The sequence below is a fragment of the Limanda limanda genome, chromosome 10 (genome assembly GCF_963576545.1).
Source record: "Limanda limanda chromosome 10, fLimLim1.1, whole genome shotgun sequence".
Classification (NCBI taxonomy): Eukaryota; Metazoa; Chordata; class Actinopteri; order Pleuronectiformes; family Pleuronectidae; genus Limanda; species Limanda limanda.
In genome coordinates this window covers 17,240,048-17,255,262 of record NC_083645.1, presented here as the reverse complement: position 1 = coordinate 17,255,262, position 15,215 = coordinate 17,240,048, and the positions used below count along the sequence as shown (strand labels likewise).

The 15,215-nt window shown below is 43.7% G+C and overlaps 1 pseudogene; it reads right to left on the bottom strand.

Annotated features, from left to right (window-relative positions):
* Window positions 1-357: 357 nt before the first annotated feature.
* LOC133011452 (sodium-dependent phosphate transport protein 2A-like) lies at window positions 358-13,899 on the bottom strand (annotated as a pseudogene).
* Window positions 13,900-15,215: the final 1,316 nt, after the last annotated feature.

Below are 15,215 nucleotides of genomic sequence, written 5' to 3'. Positions count from 1 at the left end.
ATAGTTGTTTTTAATTTCACATTTCTTACCAGTCATGTGTTGAGTAAGTGTGATTAAGTAATTTCCCTGCAGGCATCATTAAATCTTTCCTGATTCTGACTCTGACCATGAGAGCCACTGCCAATAAATTACTGTTTGGTCTCTCTTCGAGCTGCAGAGCTACATTTTCTGAAGTAAAAGCTCATACTCATGAAACTTTGGTATTTACAAGTTATATCTAAAATGATTAGTCAATCGTTTATTAGAAATGGCTTTATTTCCAAAGTATTATAAAATGGCTTTTTTCAGTACCATGATCAGCTTTTCCCATGATTTTGACAAAAATGGTCATAAACTAGGCTTTTGTTATTGGTCCGTCTACAGTGCACTGCTGTGGCATCTCTCCAGCCCTTTCAATTTAAGAACCTGTTCCCCTGGTCTGCTCTCATCCAGGTAATCCAGGACGAGGTTGTCATAACTCCCAACTCTGCAGCTCAGCGGGCAGGAGACGGGGACTGTGGGCCTGCAGCATATCTAACACGGCGATGAAGATGGTCACGCCCAGAAAAGGAGTCCCAACGCCAGCCATCACTCGCCAGCCAGTCAGTGAGAGGCCCAGCACCAGCGAGGGAAGGAGTAAGAAGCACAGGAGAAGGTACAAGACAGGGAACCAGTGGTACTTGGCCGTGCGATCACCCAGGACACGAGCCATCCTTATCGGCAGACGCATGAAGAGAAGAGGAAACCACAGCAGGATGCCACAGACGTTGAAGAAGAGGTGACACAGAGCAATCTACACACAAAGGGAATTATACAGTTTATAAAGTATACAAGTTTTAAGGATGATCATCAGAGTCATTGCTGCATTTATACCATAAACACAATTGTATGCTTGGGGAACACTGAAAGGCCATCCACACAAACAAACAAAAATAACTTAAACAATGGTTATAATACATCGTTTGAAAGAAGATCACATTTAAGGGGTTAAATAACTTCACCTCCATGTTAGCAGAAGAGACACGGATCAAAAAAAAAAAGAAAATGTCTAACATTTAACTTATTTCTCATCACACTGTAACATTGCAACATTTCCCAGTTGGTTAGGTTTTGATTAGTTAGTTGATGATGTAAATACAGGGTGAAACGTCATGATTGCAAGCTCAGATGGACTCGCAATTGTTTGAGCCTTGTATCAGTGAGACCTCGCGACCAAGGCTCCATCCCTCTTCTGGTACTGGGCAGACTCAGAACCCAAAAATGGTGGCGAACATTATCAGGATATTTTGGTATCATTTATTTTTGGAGGAAGTGGGTCTAATGTCTAATGTATGGATGCTAACGTAGTTATAGTTACTGGTATATTTCTTAATGTGAACGACCTTGACAACAAGGACGTGGGTGCTCCAGTTGTATGTTAAGTCTCCACTTACCTGCCTTCTGATCCCATGTAAGCCTAAATCCATGTTCTTAAATGTGCATTCAAACATTATTTCACATTCATCATCATCTATGTATTAGAATTTGTATTGTTGTGTCGCTGTCTGTGTTCTTCCTCATCTCTGAGAGTCACATCAGTGGAAAATATATTCATGAATTGTCTTTTCTCTAATGCTGGCAGAGGAGCTAAAAGTACTGAAATCAGGAGTAACTGTTCGTTCTCAGTCTGTTCTCTGTTTGTTTTCATTGCAGAATGCACGACATGGTGAGAGCGAGGGATGAAGACGATGTAAAGCCAACATCCAGAGGGAAATAAACACATCCCTTTTTCTATTTCATAAATCCTCCTTCGTGTGTACGCGATCTTGCCTTTAAGCTTAATTTCTAACCAGGTAATTATTCCTGTTTAGAATGAGAAATTATTCCCATCTCACATTTATCGCTGTGTCGCAGGCTGATGGCTCTGATTTGACATGCTTCATTTATCCAGAGGCATACAGTGCCGGTTATGCAACCTGCTCTTTCAAACGTCACAAGACTCAATCAGAGAAATTAAGCAGCATTATGTCCTTATTTGGCCCCAACTCCAGCTGATCAATGGGCTATTAGTCATTAAAGGATTTCAGAGAATTTTCTGGTAAGCAGGAGAGCACAAGGATATTAATCAGCCGATAAATACGTGACTAAAGCAATCGAGTTAACCTTTGGTCAGTGGACTGTTAATTTATCACCGTAGCAGCAAATGTTTGGGGATTGTGATCACATAACTTAAAGCTTGGAGCAGAAACCAGCCGTAATAAAAACAACAGCACAGACTCTGTGCTCGATTACAGTGGTGATTACAGGAATGATTGACAGAACGAAAACTCGGAGCTGTTGAAAATCATAACACGATGACATGTGAAGTGACTGTGATTTCAAACATCAATTGCCCAAATCGGAGTTCAGACAATTGATATGACTGATGTGCCACCTCTGCACAGCGCTGACCCGCTGTGACACTCAGCACAGTGCAGCTCTGGTTTAATGAGACATCACAGGAGACAATCTCCCTGAAGACTTGAACCAAATGAAACAGAGACATGATAACGACGGGGTCAGGATGAGAAGAAACTTCACAACACTCAGACTGGACAAATGCTGGGATCATACACTGGGATTAGAAACAGCATATTTGTCTGAGCTGCCAAAACAACAAACTGGAGAAGAAGAAGGGGTTCGACTAAACCTTGTATTTGACAGATCACCCATGAGAATAATTGTCAATCACAGACGTATATAAGGATGGATGACGGATCCCGAAAGTGAAGCCAAGTGTTATGATCGTGCCCTGGCTGTGGTACAGGTCAGAAACCCCGCCTCTTTCCATGGTAACCTTGGTTGCAAAAGACGTGATCGGTGTGAGATGGCTGCGTCCGTATCCGTTCAGTGATAATTTGGCTTCATTTGTGGATAGTGGGCAGAAGTGGAAACGTGTCGTCAATGTTCAGTGAATCGGACAAGATCAAATCTGAGATCCCTGGTGTGCATCAAAACAAATAACTAAACAATTGTATCATCTCGTTTGAAATAAATTATATATGAAAACCAACAGGCTTGAAATTGAAAATAAAAACCCCAAGTTACAACTTCAATACAAGAAAAATATTTGATGCCACAGACAGCATTTTGTCACATTGCATCGTATTAAATCGTATGGTGTTGTGTCGTGTCACCTATGAGCGGAGTCATGGCTGAAGGGAAGACCAAGCTGCTCTGGACCAGGAACGTCACTGCAGCTCTCACGCACATGGTCACGTATCCCATCAGCCAACCCAACGGATAAGGCAGGTCTGCAGAGATAAAGAGCGGAGAGATGGAAATGAACTGAATGCAGCATCCAAACAGCCTCAAATGGCTTTTTTTGGTTTCCTACAGGCAAGTTCTGTATTTGCTACATGCAGGTTGAGTAATATCTCCCGCAGCTCAATGTAAGCCCACCTGTGTTGATGACCTTATGCACCTACCACCACCAGGATGTTACCCCACACATCATAGCCCATGATGACTGAACTCAATGTAAGCCCACCTGTGTTGATGACCTTATGGATGACCTTTGCCACATGGCCTTTGAGGAGAGTGTTGAGCAGCTTGACCAGGAGCAGCAGACAGGAGCAGAGGACACAAAGAGATGCCTACCTGCAGAGTGATAGGGTGAACAACCATCAGGATGTTACCCCACTGACAGCTTGGGAATATGAGTGATAACACAACATGAAGCCGAAGGCGACATTGTATCGTATCGTGTCCTGTCGTATCATGTCGAATCGTATCGTGTCGTATCAAAAAATACATCATGATAATGAAGAGGGAGGGTCACATGGACAGGCTGCATGGACAAGTCAGGGCTGCGACCACAGCTATCAGTGCTCACATTGTCTGTGGACTGATGAAAGAAAGAAAGAAGCTATTATGAAAATTGGCAGCAGACACACGCTATGCTGACAGACAGTGGTGGGGGGCGAGTCAGTACCGTAGCAAGGTCGGTCTGGCACCATTCTTTCACCAGGCTCCTGTCCTCATGTCCTCATTTCCCATGGCAGTCCCTGTGATCACACACTCGTCCAGCTGAGGATGGAAGCAACAATATTTTGTTCAGCTCTCAAGTTACAGGAGGGGAAAGGTTAAAAGATCAAAATAACATCCTTCACTCTTTTTAACCAGATGCCCTGGGTTCAACTCATTAACCTCATAGACCCTGGCTGCCTCCTGAGCTGCACTCCTCTTGCTGGTGGTTATGTCGGTCAAGTTTTATGTTCTGGCAGATTTAGCGCTTTAATTATTTTCAGTTATCAAACCAATGGGCCCTTGGTTGAGTCAGAGATGGACAAATGCAATTTGTCTTTTCTAAGTGATGACTTCAAATTTGTGATCTGAAATGACACCTGTCACTAGAAGATGTTACCAGCCGCAGCTACCATAAGTGATTGACCTTATTATTATAAGTGGGCTTAAGGAAGGAAACCTGAATGGAATTCAGCGTAGCTCATACCTCTGCCAAGGCCCAACATTCCCCTTAAATCCGATCAAGTCCTGTAGCTAAGCCAATGAAAAAAATGCAGTTCATGACATCACAAACACCGTTCAGGAAGAGTTTAAAGTTTAAGTTCCTTCTTCTCCCATTTCCCAGCTTTCCAACAAAGAACCTGTTGACAAACCAACCAACCAACCAACCAACCTGCCAACAAGCAAACAAACCATCCAACTAACCAACCGGCCAACAAGCAAACTGACAGGGGTGAAAACACAATCATCTAACAGGCTATATATAAAAGGATTATCTTTATAGATTACACTGATGAGTTTGTAGAATAAACTTCGACTGGGGTCGATGAGTGTAAACTTCCCCAAATTCAATGCTAACGCTAACCTACAGTGTTCAGCATCCAGTACCTGAATGATGAGCCTGGTGACCGGCTCGGTGAGGACTTTGAGAAGCTCCGGTGCGTCCTCTCCAGGCCGGAGCTGGAAGCTGGTGACCAGCAGGTGGGACAGCCGGGTCATGAACCCGCTTAGCGCCTCCAGCGGCAGCAGGACCAGCACCGACAGCCAGTTGAAGCAGTCGTGGATTGTGGCACCAGCGAAGGCACTAGACAGGGTCACAAGCATTTTCTGTGATAAGGTCAGCCATCAGCATGATCAACTACTCTGAATGATTGCTTGCTAATCTGCTTTTCATAGCTTAACTGTTTGGGATGTGTCTCTCTCTCTCTCTCTCTCTCTCTCTCTCTCTCTCTCTCTCTCTCTCCCTCTCTCTCTGTGTGTGGTGTGTGTGTGTGTGTGTGTGTGTGTGTGTGTGTGTGTGTGTGTGTGTGTGTGTGTGTGTGTGTGTGTGTGTGTGTGTGTGTGTGTGTGTGAGAGCATTTTACTATGTTTGACTGTTATGAAGGATTAATAAACCTTGTATATTTAACCAGATTCAGATTGAGTAACATGCCATCTGCTTGGTGCCATCTCTTCATTCCAAATGGCCACTGGTTTGGGATCAAGGTGATTCAGTGGCATTATTGTCACTTTAAAATAAATTAGACTCAAATGGAAGCTGGAGAAAAGGCAGAGAAATAGCTCTTAATGTTTTTCCTTCACCTGGTGTTCTTTCTCCCCAGCACTTGTATCACTGTTATCATTTGTCCCTCCATGTCCCCACTTATCCTCTTCACTTTTCCATTTCAATCTCAATTTCTCCTCAGCTTCTCCACCTCCCCTCACCGCTGAAACTCGGCCCTCTCGGCTGCTTCCATCATGGCCACTATGGTGTTTGTGACTGGTGTCCCGATGTTGGAGCCCATGATGACTGGAACAGCCGACCTCACCTCCAACACTGCGAGGTGACACCACAGAGAGAGATAGGATAAATGAAGAGAAAGGAAATGATTCATCATGCAGTTAAACACCAAACATGATCTTCCACATTTCAGATGCACCATGAGTGTTTTTTTGGTGTGATTGTGATTTGCAGACGAGTGGAGGTAGCTTAGCCTTAGCACTCTGCAAGAGGAAGGGGGGTGGATTGTAGAGAATGTCTGTAATGATAATGACTCAGAGGACACACTTACACTCAAACACATCCACGGCTATGCATGTTTCTCTCTTTGATAATTACCTATTGTTTCCCTCTTGGCTCTCCGACAGAAAAGCTTTGCAGAGGCAGTGTACTCCTCCGGCATACTGATGATTCACTTTAACCACATCGAAAAAACCTGCATGGACAGGTCGTGACCTTATAAAGCCGGATGAGACATTATAAACTGTCGACTGTGGGGGGGGGGAAGATCACAGCGTGTGAGACTGTTGGATTTGATTATCTGTCTAAACTGTCGGATGATCATTTTCAGGTCAAAGAAAAAGGAAAGATTCAATAATTGTTTTAAATCTAATGGATAATGCAAGCTATAGATATATTTCCTTATTGCCCAAAAATTCTTAAAAGGTATAAACTAATAAAATATATTTCCACAAAGTATTTTCTCTGTCGCTTATGAACCCAATGTGGCTTATTATGTCCCATAGCACTCCACTGTCATCCAGAACAAATCATCCGTCAATGTTTTTATGTTGTCGTTTGTTTTTATGACTGTCTACCACTGTTACTATATTTTTATGATTGCCTTCCCTCATGTTGTTGCTTTTTTATTGGATGCCAAAGACACTTTTCCACTTTAATAGACAATTCTGTTTTATTCTATTATATTCTGTTATATTCTACTCTATGATATTCTATTAAATAATCAATGAGAGACAAATTGCTGTAGTTTGACATCCTCCTACCGGACATACTCACAAGAGTAGTTAGTAAGGTTATTAGAAACCGTGTTCCTGGGTTCCCAGAGAGTGGCGATGCAACTTAAGCACATATGAATTATTTTTTTAGAGAAATACAACTTATATTTAATAACACTGATAATAAATATGCAACTTACAGGTCTAAGCTTTCTTCAAGCAAAATAGAATATTGTTCTCCGGGGGGGAAAAAGAGTAGCGACCTAAAGTTAGTTAATTTGCAGCCAATTGGTCGTTTTTTGTTTTTTTTTAAGATCTTGTCTCTGAACAGTTTGGGGCTTTGGGGCAATGACCGAGCTGGGAACTCAAGAAATTGCTTAATGAAAAAGCAATGTTGACGTGATTAGTACACAATGATATTGGCATTAGCTTCATCCTGTGGAATGAAAAAAAGCCGTTCTGGGCTCCTCACCTGCTGGTTTGCTCCTCTTGACTGCTTGAGTACATTTGAGTACATGTAAATAAACAGAGCTGCATCTTTAACAGTACTTATACAAATTCATTTGCTTATATCAATGTGTTCAATGAGCTACATTCAATAACTTGTTCCTTAAAGCTGAGCAGCAAAGTGATAGCATCATTTTCTGTATCCTCCAGAGGGAGCACAGAATGAAATTGTGCTGGGAGCCAGAAGACTCAGATTAAAACCATAAACCACAAATTAATTAGATCTATTTGTAATTGCCACAGATGCACCATGGGAGTCTCCTGTCTTTTCGGTCTTCACTGCTGCGTCTCTGTTTGTCTGCGTCTTTGCAGAGGCTTTATAACTCATAACTGAGCCTGGATGATTCTTGTTTAAAACTCATGCTGCAGGATGCTTACACACACACACACACACACACACACACACACACACACACACACACACAAACAGAGACACACAGACACTTGTATGTGCCTACTCACGTCCAGAGGCCACCAGACTGACGATAATAGAGGTGGATGTTGATGAGCTCTGAACCAGCACAGTAACCAAGATGCTCGCCACCAGCCCTGCCACGGGGTTGGACAGCACCGCGTTGTCCTGGAAAATGTCGCCCGCCACTTTACCTGGTTAAACATGCTGCCCACATACACACACACACACACACACACACACACACACACACACACACACACACACACACACACACACACACACACACACACACACACACATAGAAGCACGCTGGTCTCATACACGACAGGGATGCCAGGAGCAATGTAAAACAAGAGACCAGCCACTCGTTTCTCGAAATCTAAAAAGGTCACCAGACTAAAACGGTGAAGTAAATTATACAGCAGGGGCCCAGTAGGACAGTGTGAACCCTTCTGCAGTGAGTCATTTATTTAACAGACATCAACCGGCTGACTCACTATCAACCTGCTGAGGGGGCAGTGAGGGTCAGAGTACTTACCCTCTGCTAACTGGAAGGCAGAGCTCAGCGTGTCCAGGGAGCAAACAAAGAGGAAGAGGAGGAAGAGGAGGAGGAGCGGGATCTTGGACAGACCGAGAAGGAGCTGGCCGAGCGTAGCTGGGCAAAACAAACAAGGAGCAGGGAGATGGTTGGGCTCACAATGTGAGAGCTGAGCTGACCTATTTTCAACAAACGTATCAAAGATAACTAAAAAAAAAACGGTTGGTTTCTGGCGGCAACACAGAACTATCCTTTTGTTGTTTTTGTGCCCTTTTTTTAGATTTGATGATGAGAGAAATAGCCTCAGAGAGCAATTTGAACATGACGAGAGTGAAGCCGCACAACACATTACATTACCCATACGCAGCCAAACACTGCAGGAGTTTGCTTTTATTGCCCAGATCCTACTGGTTTTATGTGTCGTTTGAGCATGTCCTTATCTAACAAACACGAGCTGCAGCCCCTAGAGTTATTATTTGCCTTTTAAAAGAGATCAGAGCCACTGCCTCCATGATGAGTGTGTGATTCTCCTCCCCATGCCCCTCCGTACCTTTCTCCGAGGGCAGCGTGTCAGCCCGTGGAGGTGAGGGTTTGTTTGAGTGGTGATCTGTATGTTGGCTGCAGCCCTCTAAAGCGCCGCTGAGGTCAAGGGTGGAGCAGAGGCCAGACTCCCTGTCCTCCTCCAGGAGGAGTTTGGGCTCCGAGGAGAGCCGAGCGCCGGGTAATCTCATCTCTAACAACAAAGAAGAAGAGCACATTCGCATGTGTGGGAGAATCACTCGGGAAACGTTTCAGAGATTCAATCAAACAGAAACAAATCGGTTCCCCGGGTGGACGAGCCTGTGCTCCATCCATAGGTCACAAAAGTTATGGACATGGTGCTTTGAATCCTGTGGAGACGTGCATTGTCGTTAAAGTCACACGATGACTCCCCTGCACAGGGAGCAAGTGTGAGAGTGAATGTGTTTATCAGGCGGCCGCAGCAGTAAGAGAAACAAATGAGACCGACACGTCTGTGTATGAGCCAACAGGCAAGCAATCAGAGGAGAGAGAAGGTAGCTGGCGTGTGTTTTGGAATTGGCAGCTGTCTCTGATTTGAGGTCAGACTCTCAGCAGATGAAGGCCTTGTCAGAATCAATAAGGGAACATCAGCATCCGTGAAACTCGTCTCGTCCCCCATTTCCTGCAGCTGCGAGTCATCTCCCCGGGGGACTAAAGGGACGATCCGCCGTCTACCGAGCAGCAAACTCCCCATCAAAGGTTGTCACGCTCTTGGCTTAAAGAGACTCTCTTTTCTCCCCCTTTTCATGTCATCCACTTTTCACATGTTTTGGGGACTCCAGCGGAGGAGGGAGCACTAATGTGTCTCTTAAATGCAAAGAGGAGGGAAGTGAGTTCAGTAATTACAGCGGGCGAGATTATAGTAATTACAGCTACTGCAGTGTTCTCTTTGTGCGCGGCATCCTCCCTGCAGGTTCTCATGTGCCCAGAGGCGCTGGGAGCATATGTGCATCTGTCTATACGTCCCACAGACTGCAGCTGAATAAACTCTGTGTGTTTGTTTGTGTGTGTGTGTGTGTGTGTGTGTGTGTGTGTGTGTGTGTGTGTGTGTGTGTGTGTGTGTGTGTGTGTGTGTGTGTGTGTGTGTGTGTGTGTGTGTGTGTGTGTGTGTGTGTGTGTGTGTGTGTGTGTGTGTGTGTGTGTGTGTGAACTGAACGTTGTCCTCTAATCCACCTGCCCCACGCTCATCTGTTTGTCATCTGCCCCTCTCTCTGTTCTGGCTCTACTTTGTAACTTTGACGTGTTTCTGTCTGCTTCATGCATCAACATCATGAATGAGATTTTTTTTGAAGTAGTGAAAAACAAAGGATTAATGAAGGATGTATATGTATACGAGAAACAATTCATTATTTAGTGGTAACAGAAAGCTTCAATGACGATGATAGTGGCTTTGGACACAAGATATTAGCACAAATAACCATTTATCAGGAATAGAAGATTGTGGTATATTCAGCGTAGTTTATTCTTACCTTGTGTGAGGTGTTGTGTGTGAGCCCCTGGACAGAAAAAGCATGGAAGTGTAAATTATCTTTAAATAAGCTGGAAGTGTCAGGAGGACACCTCATCCCTCGTCTATTAACCTGCCCGATCAACAGACGCCTCAGAGTTAATCAGCAACACAAACCCGGTAACTTAATGATGCATAAAGTTGAGAGATCACGTTGTGTATTAGCTGATGAATGATGTTTACACAATTGGCTATTTTTCACCTGATCTGGGGCTGGATAAAGATTCCAGGGTGCAGAGGCCTGTGTTCTGTGATTAATGACCCCTGTTGTTTCAGTCTTATAGACTTTCACATTTATGAGCAGGAGAAATCTGACATCTAGTGGGAGGTGTTGGAAGAATGCATCATTTCTGCCCTGCTTCTCACACAGGCGTCTTTATCCCATACTGTCTCCCCGGCAAAAGGTAAAAACGCCGGAGCATTAAATGATCATTTCTTACTCGAGATAAGTCGGTGGAAGTATTTCAGACATGTACGGTGTGTGATCTGCTGGACTTATGCAGGAAGATCTGGTGCTTAGCCGCCCTGCCAGGACTCAAGCATGTTGCGATTGGAAATAACTATGAGGGAGATTTTGCAAAGATCCTCATAACACGCACGTACACACATTTCCTTGCACCCCCCCCCGCTCACAAGCGATCTCCTCCTCAGAGGAGAACCCAACCCAAGCATCGACGGCCTGGGTTGTGGATCACTTGTTTATAATTAGACGGGCTAAGGTTCTATCGGATCAGCAGTTCTCTCAACCAACCAAATCGGCAAAAACTGCTGACCTCGCTCTTGCATCCATGAACTCAGAGGAGCAGAACTTAATGACCCCCCCCCGACTGAGCTGTTACTGCCCAAACAACTACGAGAGCTGGGAGCCAGAGAGGGATAAAACGGCCGTGTTGTTGTTGTTGTTGTTGTTGTTGTTGTTGTTGTTGTTGTTGTTGCTGCTGCTGCTGCTGTCAGGGATGGCGAACACAGAAATCCTTGAGATTTGGTGCAGCATTAAGAAGTGGGAAAGATAAAAAGAGATGCACACTCACATATGGAAAAACACATGTAATCAATTAAACACACACACACACAAGGCAGTGCATAGATCTGTGGCCGGGCTCTGGACCTCCATGCTGCTGCTGCTGATCCCAGCTCCAGATGTGCAGGTCAAGGCGCTGCCACTGTGCAGCCATGGGGATCAACCAGGCAGAGGTCAGCAGGTCACCCTCTCTCTCAGGACACCTGCCAATCGACGTACTGTAAGTGCGCAGCGTTAGTCCTGTCCGCCCCCTCACCCATCCCCCAGAGAGCAGTGTTATCCTGTGTTAATCTTACACTGCGGAATGCCAGATGATGCTTTCATTAAGCTTTCCAGTCTGTTAATCAAGGGAAGGGGATCAGAGGGACATGTCGGTTTGTTATCCCTGGACCTGTGGCGAGTGATGCACGTACAACGAGCTGCAGTTTATTATTGTGTATGAAAGGGGGTTTGGAGGTAAAGTAATGATGTCAGGAAACTCCAGCTCTTTGGCTTTGGTGCAAAGATGTGGCAATTTGGAAATAAATATTTTGATACAAAAAATAGTTTTCACATAATAGGTACAAGTATATGTATTTTAAACAAAAATTGAGCTGCCAAACATACTTTTATCCAACCGCATTACCTGATATTGTTTTGAAGTTTCTTGAGTTTGTCTAACAGTATTAAAAAACTGCTTCACCCTTGAGGAGAATCGAAATCTTTTTCACTTATTTAATCTCTTTCAGAAAAACACATTTTCGAAACTAAATCTAACATCAATCTTCTTTTTCTGAGGTTTTGTTTCCTGAGCTAATCGTTAAGCAGATCTCTCATTGGCTCAGTTTGAGATTACGACCTCTAGGAGGCGCTACAGGGCAGTGTCATCATTTCCTCCATGGTGTCTTATAGGTTCAGTGTGTCAACAACAATTTGTACAATTTAGATGCAACAAACTAGTGGAAACATCACTAGGATTATTTTATGTTCAATTTCTGCCAATAGATCCTTTTCACCTAAATCTTACACACTGGATCTTTAATGAATGTTGTGTTTAAGTTATGTGTGTTGCTATCAACATATAATCAGGTATAAAAGTAATGATAAAACAATGTTAAAAAAAAAGTTATAAAATAACTGATTTGATCCTTCTGATGTTTGATTGTATATGACCTCATTAGATCAATAATCAGAAGCATCGGTGTTTAAACATGTTTTTGTTGCTGCTACAGATGAAGCAATTGAACTCATTTATGTAGAGTTTTCATGAGCAGTGGGTTTATCTGATGGGGTCGTGAAATGAAGGAGATGAAGGAAAAATAAAGTTCTCAAATAAAAATCTTGTCCGTTTTCGACACGTCCCTTATTTTATAGTTTTTTATCAAACACTGGATTATAATTTTTTATAATCTTCTTATGTTGTCTTTTCTGAATAAAGTGCTGTTGTGAACACACACACATTCACACAGCAGGATGTGGTTTTGTCAGTTTCACATCACAAAATGATGCTCTTTCACTTAGACACTTTCAGTATTTTGAGTTTTGCAGTAGTTTATTCCTGGTGTGAGTGAGAACAGATGAGGAATCATTTTTATTCTCAAAACACATTCAATGTGGTTTGTATACGACACTGACAGTACAATGAAGACAGTATCATCATGGCTTGTTTACATGCGATTGTCTCGGATCGTTTTTGTGTTTGTTCAATTTACTATTTCTGTTACAGTTTCCTTTATCAAATCTTCACTTCCTGGATTTTCTAATGTAGGTCACTATTATCCTCAATATTTTGAATGTTTCCTTGTGCACATTATTTACATTTGTATACGTGTATCATGTTGTTGTGTGATGATCTTGTAGCTTTATCGTCCTACTGATCCCTTTTATTTATCACTTTCTTCGGTGGAGGACGAGGGTGTGTCAGAGCCATCGGGACACTCCTGCAACACAGGGAACATGTGTGTTTATGCATGTATAATAATAGCAATTAACCAGAATGGCACAAACTCATCCGTCCCCTAATCATGCCAGATGTTTTTTAAATCCAAAAGTCATTAACTATTCTCTGAGAAATCAACGAAAATGTGGAAAAAGGTCTTATCTCTCAATTTCAAAGAAAGTGAAAAGAATTTCCTGGCTACGTCCCCTGATCCAGATCCAAACCAAAATTGAAAGATGTTTCCCCTGAGCCATACCACAAGTTTCCTTGTAATCTATTCTGGAGTTGTTGCGTCATCCTGCTACCTAACAAACAATCGCAGATGAAAACCTAACCTCCTTGGCAAAAGTGATAATTACAAAACTTTCTCGGAGGACTCAACTATACATAGGGAAGCCAGGCAGGAGAATAGAAACTTCTCGAGCACTGACATACGCTCACCTTCACGTTGTCCAGCTCTGGTCTGCCTGGGAGGGATTTTTGTGAGGAAAAGGCCTGTGAGATTACACAGGACAGTCAGAATAAAGATCGGATCAGAGGCGAGAGATACTCTGGATGTTTGGACGTCGGGCCGCTGCTCACCTTCTTAGACTGCTGCATCTCCTCCGTTGATTTGGACCTGTTCTTCATGTGCTTCTGAGGAGAGGTGGTGTTGGAACTCTGCAGAGATGGATGCTCGTGTTAGACACGGCCAGAATGACTCCGGTGTTTTGCATATCAGTGTTTCACTCACCTCATTTGTCTTCTGCTCCATGGCTGAATTATTTCCCCAGCAGACGTTCAGTGCTGACGGAGCTTTGAGATTGATGATGTCCTTTGGAAGCTCTGACTGTAAAAATGGAAAGACAGGAGACAGAATAATGAGGAGCTACTCAGTCGTTTGGTTGATGTGCAACGACGCCATTTAAATACCAGACATTTCACACAAAGCCTCTCAGCGAGGACGTACTTGGCGTGAAGCCGCAGACCAGGTTATGAATACAAGGTTCAACTGATCCCAGATTGCTCACAAGCTCCTGATGGACACGAGTCAATGAGACGTCACAGGCGAGCTGAGGAGTCTGCAGCTCTGGTCTCTTTTCAGTAGATGGCGACTGTGACTCAGACTCACTTAACTGATTTCAATGTTTTGTTTTTCCCTCAGTGGTTTCAGCCTGGTGCTCCGTGATTATTATCACACGCACACTGAACCTTTAAAAGGCATATCACATATTCAAAACTACCATGGCACTTGGAGGAGGGCATACGTGAAAGAAAGTGAATCCGTGGACAGTGTTGGGAAGGATACTGTCAAAACGTATTCCGTTACAGAATACAGAATACATGCACAAAAATGTAATCTGTAACGTATTCCATTACATTAACTAATCTGAGTAACGTATTCTGAATACTTGGAATACTTCCGGTTTGTATTGCATTTTTTAAGTGTATGATTGCGGCGTTGTTATAGTCAGTGGAGCAGCAGCAGTTTAAACTCTCTCTCCGCCGATGCGTCGGGCCAGCTGGATGTCCGGCTCCCATCCACTCCCACCTCTGTGCCGGTCCCACCGGAGGCTGAAGCCCCGCCCTGCGCCAAGGCTGCCTCGCTCCGTGCAGCGATCGTTTCGGCGTCGAGTCTATTTTTTGCGCTTGACGCGAGCGTATCGCTCCAGGAAACACACTGAAAAATGATTTTAAACGATATTGATGACATATTTTATATGATATAAATGATAAAGCATGCATCCCATAGTTTGTATTCCCCTTCTGTTGTCCTGGAGTTTTAAATTTACCAATTTGACCGATCACATTATTAAATGCCCCCCTCCATACAGACACACAAGCAGTCATAAAGATAAAAAGAGAGGGGGGCGGGGGGGCGGAGAATACGTCATTTACCCTCGACACCCGACATTGAACGGAGCAAACAGCGGAGAAGTTCTTGAAGATGGATGACGTTAAATTGGGACGCTGTTGCAATTAATGTTGGAGCAACAAGTGACCATATGCTTTTATACTACTGGGTCAACGGGTGATATTATTTTAGCGTCGCTTCAGCGTCCGGTGTGAACCCTGCGTGCCTCGCTGGTC